Source organism: Dermacentor silvarum, chromosome 1, assembly GCF_013339745.2.
Source record: "Dermacentor silvarum isolate Dsil-2018 chromosome 1, BIME_Dsil_1.4, whole genome shotgun sequence".
NCBI lineage: Eukaryota > Metazoa > Arthropoda > Arachnida > Ixodida > Ixodidae > Dermacentor > Dermacentor silvarum.
In genome coordinates, this window is record NC_051154.1 from 238,159,602 (window position 1) to 238,173,478 (window position 13,877).

General features: G+C 43.2%; 1 protein-coding gene and 1 long non-coding RNA gene across 3 annotated transcripts in view; one reads left to right on the plus strand and one right to left on the minus strand.

Moving 5' to 3' along the window:
• The window catches only part of LOC119436970 (dynamin), a 156,799-nt gene that overhangs the window by 27,440 nt on the left and 115,482 nt on the right, over positions 1-13,877 (minus strand). The window lies entirely within an intron of this gene.
• LOC119436964 (uncharacterized) overlaps positions 6,234-13,877 on the plus strand; it is a 29,066-nt gene continuing 21,422 nt past the window's right edge. The window contains exon 1 of the long non-coding RNA XR_005189158.2: positions 6,234-6,462. This is a non-coding gene — a long non-coding RNA (uncharacterized LOC119436964). The remainder of the gene's footprint in view (positions 6,463-13,877) is intronic.

Below are 13,877 nucleotides of genomic sequence, written 5' to 3' on the forward strand. Positions count from 1 at the left end.
TTGAAAATATCAGTTTCAGCTGTTTTTGGCTCGCTACCTGCCATGTAGCCTCTTTCCCATAAGAGAAACATTTATTACAAATAAATTTAGAAAAGGCAACCCCTGTGGTACTTCCCCTGAGCTGCCTATCCTAAGTTGGTTTCTTTTAGGTGTGTGCTTTGCTGGGCTACACAGCCCACATAAGACCAAAAAATTCCAAAAGCCCAATGCAGCCTTCCACTTGCATGCCTCAGCAGTTCTGGGGCCGTAATCTCAATTGGTCACTTTCGCACACACTTTCGCTTTAGTGTGAAGAACGTCCGGTGTGATACACCTCACTGGAGCTATATGGGCACTCTACCCACTGGCTGAGCCAATCAAAATTCACTGACAGCGATATCCTCGAAAGCTGACCTCCATGGTTGACCAAGCGTTTGCATAAATTTATGATACATTAAATTCCTTTTAGCGATATATCCCACAGCTTGTAAGAGCAATAAGCAATTTGCAATTAGTCCATGCCCTTGATTTGAAGCATCAGCTGAACACAAAATTAACACATATGTTACTGGTCTACTCAAACAGGCAATGTGTTGCACTTATGGGCAAGCCTGTACACGCCATGGGGAGAATTAAATTGCTGGCAGTCAGTTTACAAGCACTACTATGAAGTAAAGGCAGCTGGCCACATTGGGTCTTTAAAATTTCCGTGGGCTTACTCTTAAATGGGAAAAGTGTAGCACAACTGAAAAGTAGCACAACTGAACAGCTGAAACTGATAGTCTTCAAATGTACTTTAAACATCTAGTATTTACAGTTACCATAAAGTTTGTTCCTGAACTGAAGAGGAGCACAGCTATCAGCGCACATCACTATGAATGTGCAATTTTATTTTTTCACTCCTTGCACAGACAGTTTAACACCATTACATCGCTTGGTTTAATATTTTGTGGAAGATTGAAATCTTGCACTTTTAATCATTCATTTTTCACATGCATTAGAAGTATGTACATGTTATGCATAATAAGACGACGGCGAGCATGCAAATTCTAAATAAAATAATAACACCAGCTGCCATGCACATGCTTCAGAGCTCTGGAAGGCACTGTGCAATACAAGCACTGCACGAGAACAGTGCTAAGATATGTCAACACAAATTAAATCTCAGGCCAGCTTGGCAGAATCAGATTGGTTATGCAATGATGCTGCATTTTGATGGTGCATACCAGTGCAGCAAACAAGGAGGGACAAAGACAAGCGCTGAACTTCCACTGATGAAGAATGAAAATTTTGCACAATTAAGCATAAAACCAAAGCTTATCAGAATTGATATTGTGTTGCTGCACCCATCAAAGGACAGCGAGCCTTTTCAAAAAGTGTTCCAAGAAATGTCACAGCATTGACCAAAGTCTACATGACAAATGTTTTACTATGGTGATTCTTAATCTCACGAAATGCATCATAACCTTGAAAGGCAGCAACAAAAACAAACCAGCTACCATTATAATACCAGCCTGCATATAGCACGTGCCTCAAGTAACCACAACCTGTGATTGTTAACATAGTAGCAGCACTCCCTCCTGGATGCAGGACGAGTCCAATTAAAGGCCACAATTATCAACAAGCAAGCTCTACTCAATTTCACCAAGGGTCTGGCTAGCGTAGAAACATGATGAGAAATCCAGATGCCCAACAAGCGTGGCATAGTAGTAATTTTCCACTATGGAATGGCAGATTTCTGCCAAAGCCTCAAAATTAACTTTTGGTGACAAACAACTGCCTACCACCTGCTGCTAGTAGATGCAATGGTGCAAACAGCACTACAGGTAAAAATCATAGCAGAATGACCTCCTTCTGCAAAGTGCATATAGGCTGCATGCCCCAAAAATTGCTTAAACTTCAGCCAGGCTTCTACGCTAACGCACAAGGCATACCATGGCAGTATCTCAATTTTTAGACGCCCTCTCCCAAGCAGAGTGAATTACTTTCCAGGAGAAGGAAGGCAAAGCCAAATTTCTGCACTTTCTTCACAATTTTGAGATCCTCAAATTCCTCTTAGAGATAAGCCATGCAGCCTTCTCCGTTTTTCTGCTGGCCTTGCTGGTGTACTCGCAATGCTTCCCTCCCCCGGAATACAATGTCAATCTAGACAATGGCAAGTAAGATAGCAACGTATTGCGATACATTTTTTTCCTGATGTCCACACAAACTTCACTGAACTGGATTAATATTCTTGGTATGTCTTTCAGATTTAGCTTGTGCAAATAAACTTCAAGTTTCTATGGCCACTGTCACATACAGTTACTGTACATGTCTCTAGTACTGTTACATGTCACACAGACAAGCAGAATTTTACAGCTGATGAGCAGGGGTTGCACGTATAGCAATGCAGCCAGAAGTTCCAGCTTTCTTTTTATTTTTATTTTATTAATTTTTTTATTAATTTTTTTCCCTTACAGGCAGATTAAACTTGTCCTACCACACAACTAGAAGATGCAAGCCAGAAAAAAGATGCTCGATATGGCTAGAGTGTACTAGACAATGGTCGAGTGGGCCGAACGGCGCTCTGCCGCTGAGGCGCCGCGTGTGGAAAAATAGTGCGAGGGCGCTGCGAGCGAACTGGATTGGGGCGGAGACGCGCTCCGCGGCATATTCGACGTACTTTCGCTGCGGGCGCCGAGGCCGATTGCGCATAGTAGGCTCTTAAAATAGTGCTTTATTTCAACTGCAAATTTATGTTTACACCATTTTGCCAAACATATATATTTGAGGCATGGATTATACAACGCGACGTCTTCAATTTTGCTGTCGTTGTCAAGCGCGTCGTGTGCTAGCGAGCGCGGGCCGCCCAGTTTTTCTTGCAGAACCTCTGTGCAGTACATTTTTTAAAATGTTTTAGTTGCTTCGGTGTGCCCATGACTCTTGACGGCCTGTACCAAATGTAGTTTTAGCCAGGTGAACTGCTGTTTTTACCACTGTCCTCTAAAAGTAACTGGTATCTCTGCACCATGAAGGCTACGTTGAAAACTTTAATATTGATACCGTGTCATTTCACGCGCGCTTCTTGTTGCTGGATATTGATCAGGGACAATGATCGAAGAAAACAATAATAGAGTGAAATAAACCAGGTTTATTAACTGCGTGGCGCGAAGAATGACCAATGTGTTTCTAGGTAATTAAATCAAAGGGTACATAGACATATATATTCACGATATATATGTAAGGGAAAAAATAACAAATCTTCTAAATGCAATAATTGAAAAAGTGAGAACTCCCGACCGGGGGGGGGGGGGGAATAAGCGCACGTGTTTGCAGTAACAAACACACTTACTAGTGAATACTGCAAATAAAACTCGCATTCGCAGAAATAATATTCATAGCAGGCAAAACCATCTTATACATATCTGTGTGTGTGTGTGTGTGTGTGTGTGTGTGTGTGTGTGTGTGTGTGTGTGTGTGTGTGTGTGTGTGTGTGTGTGTGTGTGTGTGTGTGTGTGGTGTGTGTGTGGTGTGTGTGTGTGTGTGTGTGTGTGTGTGTGTGTGTGTGTGTGTGTGTGTGTGTGTGTGTGTGTGTGTGTGTGTGTGTGTGTGTGGTGTGTGTGTGTGTGTGTGTGTGTGTGTGTGTGGTGTGTGTGTGTGTGTGTGTGTGTGTGTGTGTGTGTGTGTGTGTGTGTGTGTGTGTGTGTGTGTGTGTGTGTGTGTGTGGTGTGTGTGTGTGTGTGTGTGTGTGTGTGTGTGTGTGTGTGTGTGTGTGTGTGGTGTGTGTGTGTGTGTGTGTGTGTGTGTGTGTGTGTGTGTGTGTGTGTGTGTGTGTGTGTGTGTGTGTGTGTGTGTGTGTGTGTGTGTGTGTGTGTGTGTGTGTGTGTGTGTGTGTGTGTGTGTGTGGTGTGTGTGTGTGTGTGTGTGTGTGTGTGTGTGTGTGTGTGTGTGTGTGTGTGTGTGTGTGTGTGTGTGTGTGTGTGTGTGTGTGTGTGTGGTGTGTGTGTGTGTGTGTGTGTGTGTGTGTGTGTGTGTGGTGTGTGTGTGTGTGTGTGGTGTGTGTGTGTGTGTGTGTGTGTGTGTGTGTGTGTGTGTGTGTGTGTGTGTGTGTGTGTGTGTGTGTGTGTGTGTGTGTGTGTGTGTGTGTGTGTGTGTGTGTGTGTGTGTGTGTGTGTGTGTGTGTGTGTGTGTGTGTGTGTGTGTGTGTGTGTGTGTGTGTGTGTGTGTGTGTGTGTGTGTGTGTGTGTGTGTGTGTGTGTGTGTACGACGCCGAATAGTCGTTTCCGTTCGAATGTAACGCATAACAGCACTATTGAAGTCTCAAAGGTGAGCTGCCGCAGAGTCGTGGCTGTTGCGCAGGGGCGCAGTTCCTGAGAGAATTAACGGTCGGGTGGTAATAAGTCCTGCTTAACAAGTTCCTAGCTCTCAATCAATATGAACGCCCCGTTTTAGGGCAGCTTGTAAATCTGCTAACTTGATTCAGACAAGGATTTTTGACAGTCTCACCGTGTGTTTTCAACCCATTAAAACTGAGTGCCCCACGTGGCGCCACACTTATCTTCTTCAACGAACGCAACACATCTGCACATATCTCTACGTGTATGTGAGACATGCCGTTCCTTTAATTGTTTCATTATGGTCGTTATGATAGTGCACCGAATAACTGAAAGCAGCCGCTTATAATATACAAGCTGCTGAGTTAATCGGTCATACATTTTAGAACGGCATAACATTTATGCATGAGTTGTAGGATAAGCGTAACATGTTTTTCTCGGAAATCAGACTCGAGAATAATTTATGTTGTTGACACACCCAGAAATAAGCCGAAGAACGCAGCCACCTGCTTTTTTCTTTTTTTAATATAAGCAAATTCTTCGGTTTTACTTGGCAAAACCACCATATGATTAAGGCACCCGGTTTATATAGTTTTTGCCACCTGAGGTTCTTTAACGTGCACCTAAATAGAAGTACACGAGTCTTTTTTCCATTTCGTTCCCATGGAATTCCGCGACCTGGATTGAACCCGCATGCTCAAGACCGTATCCACTATACTATATAGCCACTAATTAGGCTACCGCGCAGGCTTTCTTTTCTTTTTCTTTTCTTTTTTTGAAGTATCGACTGGAAAAAAAGTTCACGTACGGCTTACGGCCAAATATTAGCATATAGAATGGCCGCTTTAGGCTATGGGACCAAATATCTTTATACGCATTTCTTATATTATTGTCTAATAAAATTCCCCTTTGATTTGATTTAATTAACTAAAACCATTTTCGGCGCTCGAGGTCCGACTACAATAAATGACCCCTTAACGATTACTCCGCATTCTGTTACGCGAGAAAGGCGAAAATTTGAATGAAATGTTGGGCTGCAGCTTTTTTTTTCTATAACAATACTTCCCGTAAATCTGAGGACAAGGCACCGGTTGGGCAGCTATGTTTTATTTGTTTGAAGCGGCAAGCAGGAAGGTTCCATGTCTTTCTCCTTCTGCGTTTCCCAGGACCTACTGATGAAAAACTTTATGTGCAACAATACACACGAGAGATACATGCTGCTTGAACAACGAGAAAAATATTTTTTCTCCGATGGGAACCGTACAATAACATAGTAGAATGAAAGCCGACACTGCGGCCGCATGCACGCGCAATGACCGAGCGGTATTAAAAATAATAAAAAATAAATAAAGAAGAGAAATAAATTAATTTATTCTTAAGGCATAAATACATGTCATATGCAATTATGAACCCCATTTGAGCGGTCTGAACGCAAATACCAGCGCGCGAAGTAGTACGAATGACGCTGCCGAGCAGTATCGCCAGCAGTTTACAACGGCGTGACCTTGATGCGGCCCAATCCACTTCGACCGCAGCGCCGCCCCAGTATTTTTCCACGTCGGGCGCCTCACGGCAAAACATGCGCCGCCCCAGCCGCTCGTCCCACTCGACCATATTCTAGTACACTCTAATATGGCTCGAGATTGGCTCCGTTCTGAATACGACAGCCTGGCAGCCAGCCACGCAAAGATACATGCATCCATGAAAAAACCATGGAGGAAGGAAAAAACAGTCGTTGGCGTACGCAAGCAATGTCTCGTTCCTCGGTTCGTACATTGTGCTAGTTGTGTGCTGTTCTATCAACTAGAGTCATCTAGCTGTGCCGACGCTGTGTGCAATGTGTTTTGTGTGATGTAGCGGTTTCGGTTTAGAAACACACATAATCCGCACCCAGGAGACGCTGTTTGCAACTACGCCCGCCTATATAAAGAGCTGTCCCCGTGACCAGTCGCCTTGGTAACTTTTCCCAATCCTCCATGGTTCACTTCTGTGACATCGTCAGTTGTTCGGCCGCCATGCCGATAAAACAGTTTTGTATCAGTGCTTTGTGACTATAGAGTTTCTCACTCTATTATGTTTGTGACATCGGCTGTATTGCGTTTTTTCGCCGACGGCTTACTACCACAATGGCGGGATCTGCGTTCGCCACCTCCGTTCTCGATGCGCCTTTGTACGTCGCGCGTTGGGTAGCACTTTTTCCATTAAGTGAAATTCTTTGCACTTTGTGTTTCGTCAACAATGTCCGAATTTCTTTAGGAGATAACCGCGACAATTATTGATGGTTGGGCTCTACTGTCTTGTTGGTTTTTGTCAGCTTTATTTTTTATATGCGGGTTCTGCTTGTTTATAGTTTTTGTGGTTAACGTAGCATGAAACAACCGAAGGGAGTGGATTCAGCGAGGACACGCTGCTCATAATCGTGAGCCAGTCTGTACTAGCCCTATCTTGTGTCCTTTTGTTCTTGCATGGGTACGTTACACTGTAGCATTGCGCACGCGCACGTGTCACTATACAGCTTGTAGCGTTCCAAGCGCCATGCTTACTTGTTTTATGCATTGTCAAATGCAATCGGCTGCTGATGCAAAGTTGCACTGGTTTTTTATTCTGACTAAGCTGCAAAACTTGTAGCCTAGTACATGCTTCATCTAGGAGTGCAATCGGGACTGCTTATCGTTTATTAATGAATAACTGTGGTTCACCTTATTTGTAACTGCATATCTGGCTTTCAACTGACCTGATGCTCTTATTTTGTTCTTTTCACTGTTTAGACGGCGGGACATATTGGTGTCTTGGCGCTAGCTGGATGGCGGGACCTCATCATTATGATCAGTGTAAGCCAATGTACTTTACCCTCTCTGATCCTCAGTGTATTGCATGTGTGTTAAGACCAGGGAGCAGTAAGAATGATATGTCTGTGTTCGTGATAGGATAATCTACCATTAAAGCTGGACTTCAGGTTTCTCTTTAGTGTCCCTTTAAGAAATCAGTGCTTTAAGACAAAGGAGGGCTTAAATTTATTTCTAATGGTAGGTAAAATTCTTGCTTGGCACATATTGTTAATTGAAGTTCCAATTTGCACATTCTCATTTCTTTTTTTGCTTTTTTTTTTCCCCCTCGTCTGTGCAGGTTTTGCTTGCCTGTGTCTACAAGACTCTTCATGTGTCACCTGCGACAGAAAGCATTTGTGGGCAGCCAGTGCTCTCCTACAAAGACTGGCCTGCTCTGGCTGCGACAGCAATGATCTTGCACATCTATGCATGGCCAACTTTGCTGCTATTTGTCACTCTTGTTAATTACACTTCCTGCATCTTTTCTCATTTATTGGGTAATAAAGTTTGACTGTGTGACATGGTGTACAGTAGATGTCTTGCAGCATTTTGGCTTGCAGTCCTATTCTGTGCACTTCATTTCATGAAAAGCTCATCGTACAGTGTGTGTAAAAAAAACAAAAAGACGGCATGTTCTAATTTTCCTTTCAGTTCAGGTAACATGCAATATGCAAGGGATTCACTAAGAACTGGCCATTATTTCTGCGTGATGCTCTGCAAGCATATGATATTGTAAGAAGCCAACAAACAATGATACAAGGACAACATAGGGGAAATTGTACTTACTGATGAAAATGAAAAAATGATAAATTTATCATTTCTTTATTTTCAATCGGTAAGTACAAGTAATTTCCCCTATGTTGTCCTTGTTTGTTGGCTTCTTATGATATGATTAATAAGTCGGGGCCCCTTGGTTCCCTTTCTTCTGCAAGCATATGGCAATACTTAACAAGGGACACCCACAAAGAAAGTTGCAATTTACTTTCAAATGAGGCACCGACATTGGAAGAAAATATTTGTATTGCCAGATAGGTGGTGCGCCGAGTGCTTTTCCAGATGTGAATCGTTCTTTCTTTTTAAGAATTCATTGTAGCACAGCATTCTGTCTCATATAGTTGTGTAATGCTGTAACTTCATACTAGCTGTAACTGATAAAAGGATGTCATATCAGCCTGAACCTGCAGCATCACTGACAAAAATGTTTCCCTGCTGGAAACTTTCAGTTTGCAGGAGAGACCCAGCAGGGGAAAGTTTTGTCGACAGTGATGTGTTTCATGCAGAGGTGACATCGGCATACAATGAACATCTTGTTTTATGTACAAAGTAATTGTGACCGATGGCATTAAATTGATTGGTCTAAGCAAAATGCACTATTTGACCAATCGGGCTGTGCATCACTCTACTCGACAATAACATTTTTATTTTTTTTTCTGGTGTCCACGTCGCATTTAAAGTAAATTGTAACTGAACAAACCATGTGTAGCCACTGCCGCAAAAAATTTGAGAATGTATGCTGTTCTTGTCAAGATGTCCGTTAGCCAACTTTTAGCGTAATGTTAGCAGGGCTTACTGAACTACATTTAGACGTCGACGGCTACAAAATGTCTTGGAAGACGGCTACTACACTTGTGAATTATCCTTTCGACATCAAATAGCTGCTTCCGTGTTTTGTGGGCACCTCCGACGTGCATGACTTTTGTGCTTTATTCTATGATATAACCACAAAAGCTCAGGCCACGTGCAGAGGCGCCGTTGCCACACTTTCCCCCTCTCCCTTACCAGTCCCCATTCCTGTCCACGTGCTGTGTCCGCCCAGGGTACCCCCCCTAAGCCCCCTGGGAACGCATACGGGGGCTAGAGCTTCACTGTAAAAAAATATCACAGTTTAGCCATAATGACAACGCATTGAATGCGATGGCAACATGTTAGAGTAATACGCTAAGTGTAAGTAAGACTTGTAACTGTAGTGGCAGTATGAATTGAAGTAAGCATAAGCTAAGTAAAAACGAGCTGTTGTGCTAGGGGTACTTTTTGAATCCTGCCATCAGATAAGTTCATTTATGTTTATTAATTAAAGCGAACGTCTCCCTTAGACTTTACCGCCACTTTTCCGTATTGGGTATGTTTCAAACCTTTTTCCGGGGACGATCCCGAAGGTAGTGCACAGCCGCACCAATAAAATTACATAATTTACAGGTTTTAGCTCTGTTGTTTCTCAATTTTAATATTTAGGTCAGAAGATTTAAGATAAAAGGCATGCACTGTCAGTGTTTTGTTTTGTGACATTTGTGGGCTGCCATTTTCAAAATTCTGAGGAATAATTTTGTCAAGAATGTAAGACCTGGTATGAGCAACTTTAGTGATAGAATGGTGTGGCAATAGCTGAATATTAACCCGCATATACCGTATGTCATATAGCATACATATACCTAAATATATACGGCACATCACGGCGACGGGCAAAATTCGCTTGGAGTGTCCATATAATTGCTGTCGCAATACAAGTTTCTCTAGCCTCCACAGCATTGCACCTGATGTATGAAACAGATTATAGTGATTTTGGCATAGCTTATGGGAGGAGCGGTCCATAAATACTGCATATATTGCATGACATTAGAGTTGCGAGCTGTGCGGTGCATAAACATTGCATGAGAATATACGTTGTGTAGGATAATGCATTGCGCAGCAAATCTTCGCACCCAGCTCCCTTTTCCTACCTCCCTGCCTCCTTCACAGAGCCTTTCTTTTCTTCATCTGATTCTCTATACATTGTCATCTCCCTCACATCTCACTTCCGTCCTTGCCAAATTCATCCTTCTGTGCACTTCCACTGTATGCTTCCCTCTCATCTCGTACTCCTTCACTCATTTTGTATTCATTTGTTTTTCCTGTTCTCAGCAGCAGGCTGGTTTCTTACCTCTCCAATTTGCCTAGCACACCACCACGTGCAGACTCGTTCTCGTGCAAATAAATTTTAATTGCATGTTTCAACGTGTGCTTATTGGATCTGTAATTTCTTTTTATTGTAATCTCCCTTTTCATTCATTTATTCACCTGTTATCAATTCTCGAACAATGCTGGTACTGCCGGCATCAACCATTTGGCGCAGGAGATAGAAATCAACCTTGCAAAATTCACCTCCTGCCAGTTCATAGCTGTATCCTGACCTTGCTCCTGGCCCTGTGCCGTGTTGGATGTGGGGGTTGGCATGAAAGCCAGCCATGTGAACTGACAAGTTACGCAACTGCAGTTCCCAAGTATCCACAACTCCACCTTGAAGCAGTAACAAGCAGCAGCGTATCCTATGCAGGGCGCATAGGAACCCTACCAGAGTTTTCACACAGTATGTAGTAGTTTCTCTAACCCCCCCCCCTTTGTGAAGATGCCATGGTGTATGCATGTATCGAGTATGTAAAATGCAGTGCAAAATGATCACCCAGAACACACACGGAACATGACATGAATGCGAACGACGCTCTTGCGCATATCCAAGCACATAGTGGATATTAACTACATCCTTCCACTAAACACATGAAAATAGACCGCAAGGTTTAGTGGCTGTTAAGTGTACTGTAAGTCACTGTGCACCGCTATTTAGTGGGAACATTGGTCCTGGGAACAAAACATACACTAAAAAATAGAGTTTTCATTTTTATTATTTTTCTAATCCCCTTACCAGGGTATGCCTGTTGGCAAAAAACTAGCTCAAAATGACATGTCGTTGAGGAAGAAAACACTGTATTTGTGCAACGAAATGTTCAATTTGCCCATGATGCCGACATGGCCCATTTTGTGTCATTTTGTGTCACACAAGTACTAGACAATGCTGCAGAACAGCCTACATTTTTTGATAGTGGTTTACACGAGCACAAGTGTGGCAGATGTAGTTAGCAGTAATCACACACTAATTACTATACTTTCACTCAAAACCATTCACCAAGCGCCGATAATGTTTCAAAATATCAACACCATTTCGCAAGGTAAAAGTCTACTATGGCTGAACACACCTAAGACTAACAGTCAAAGATGCATATGCTTGCCTAGCAACTGCACCAACGCAAACAAAACAAAATTAAGAAATAGATCTGAACACCAACATTGTAAATTTTGTTGCATATTTCTGAAATAATGGATATGTAATACTTTTTTTACAGTAATTTAAATGCAGAAATAGTGCAACGTATTACAATACATTTTTTTCCTGTTTCCACATAAACTTCACTGCACTGGATTAATATTCTTGGTATGTCTTTGAGATTTAGCTTGAGCAAACAAACTTCAAGTTTCTATGGCCACTGTCACATACAGTTACTGTACATGTCTCTAGTACTGTTACATGTCATACATGGTTACAATTTGCAAGGACAGACAAGCAGAGTTTTACAGCTGCTGAGCATACCTTTAACTTATGACTTGCACTTAAGAGTAAATCTCTGGCTAATAAGAACTACAAGCGGGTACACACAAAAGCTTGATCCCACAATGCACACAGGGGTTGCACATATAGCAATGCAGCCAGAAGTTCCAGCTTTTTTTGTTGTTGTTTTTTTTTTTTTTTCCTTACAGGCAGATTAAGCTTGTCCTACCACACAACTAGGAGATGCAAGCCAGAAAAAAAGATGGTCGTCAGCAAAAATGCACTCCCCACCTCTCACCAACAGCAAAAGGTCAAAGTCAACTTTAGGGCCTAAACTTCACAACAATTACAAAGCAGTGTTTCCGGACAGTGATGGATGATTGTCTGCCTGAAACGCGACTTGCCAAGCAATGCTCCTTCGTCAATTGATTGGCCACATTGCGGTAATAAAATCTGGCAGAACTCACTTTCTTGCACACTTAACCTGCTTGCGGCAGCTCACGTTTCTTCATTGACAAACCTCCAAACAAGAAGATGTTGCAGAAACAACAATTATTCTGGAGCAGGAAGCTTAACACTTCAAGCACTGAAGCAGTAGTGGCTGAATGCCACCCCAGCAGTTTTGGCTCCGAGAATGAGGCACTAATGAACTCATTCCGCACACAGACATCCAAACCCGTGCATATTTCAGCACATACCAAGGTTCTCCCACTATCTCCCAGTTCCATGCAGTGCCTCAGAATGCACGTCAAGCATGACACAAGTTACAGCTGTCTTTTCATTACCAGCACAGATGAAAGCAATACTCATGTATACGGGAGGGTGCTTTGTTAATGAACTTAAGTATATGAGTATGCATGAAAACATACTTGTGTATGTTGAAAACATACACTAGTTTTTAAAACATCCATAGGTGTACAAGCACTTATGCGCTTCATGCATGACAGAAAGCAGAACTCGAATAGTACAAAGTTCTAGCTGTAACCATGCGCATTCTCGCATTATCATGTACACGTGCGCACTTGATGCTCCTAGTGCGCATGTCATGTTTTGTATCGGCCCTTATTTAAGCAGGGCCTTGTCTCCGAATAAACACACTTCGTTCCCTGCATCACGCCCGTCTACATGGTGTCAGAAGCGGTAGCACCACTACCCGGGTTAGGCGATGCATTTTGCTAGCTCAATTCACCTGTGTCGGCCCCAGCAGCCTCAACCGCCACGGCGTCAGTAGAGCGTGCAAAGCAAACAAGTATGGCATCAACGCTTCTTCCCCCGCCAAAGCCACTGGACACTACGGGTGACATTTTCTATAACTGGATCACCTGGAAAAGTGAGTTCACTCTGTTTTCTACAGCGACAGGATTGAAACAGCAGCCTAAAGAAGTTCAGGCCGCGACATTTCTTGTGATAATTGGTGAAGAAGCAAGGCGGGCGTTCTATACCTTTACCTTTGAAGATGAGGCAGAGAAGCAAGACGTGGAAAAGCTCATGGAAAAGTTCGAGGCTCACTACAAGCCAGCGATGAACTTAACATTCAACGAATTTCGTTTTGGCTCCCGAGACCAACGCGAGGGCGAATCTTTCAACGAGTGGTTGACTGACCTTAGAATTCTAGCTCACCAGTGCGAATTTGGAGCGCTAGAGGACAGACTATTGCGTAGTCGCATAATCCTGGGAATCAGAGATAAAGACTTTCAGCAAAGACTTCTGTCGGAAAATCCGTCCTATGCCAAAACAGTGGAAATGTGCAGAGCTAGAGAAGAAGGTAAAACCCGTTTTCACGAAATCCAGGAGGCAGCAGTGAGTACAGCATATGAGGCCAGCATACGTGCTGTGACGAAGAAAGATGATCTCGGCAGTTGCCGAAACTGCGGTTTCCCAGAACACGGAAAAGCGACGTGCCCTGCTCAAGGCAAACGCTGTAACAAGTGTGGCTGCCGAAATCACTTCGCGAGGGTGTGTCGCAAACAACTAGTGAAACCGAGGGACCAAGGACGCAACATACAGCAGGTAGAGATAGCAGAGGACGAGCATTAGTTCCTTCAAATGCTGCAAGTCACTGCTATTGATGAGCATGACCCATGGTCGGCAACTATTCACGTGGCAGGGACCCTGATTTCGTGCAAGATTGATACCGGCGCTAATTGTTGCGTCATGCCCGAAGCTACGCTCAGAAGCATAACTACACAGCCAGCACAAGATTGCTGCTCTACGCTGCGGTCATTTTTTGGACATAAGGAAACGGCACTAAAAAAAATTGAGCTTCAGATTCTTAGTTCAGCGAAATCTACGATGGCATTATTCTTTATCGTGAAACAAGCTGTTCCTGTTACAATAAGTGGCAAAGTCGCTGAACGCTTGGGCCTGATTTGCCGCATAAACACCGTGGACACCTTGAAG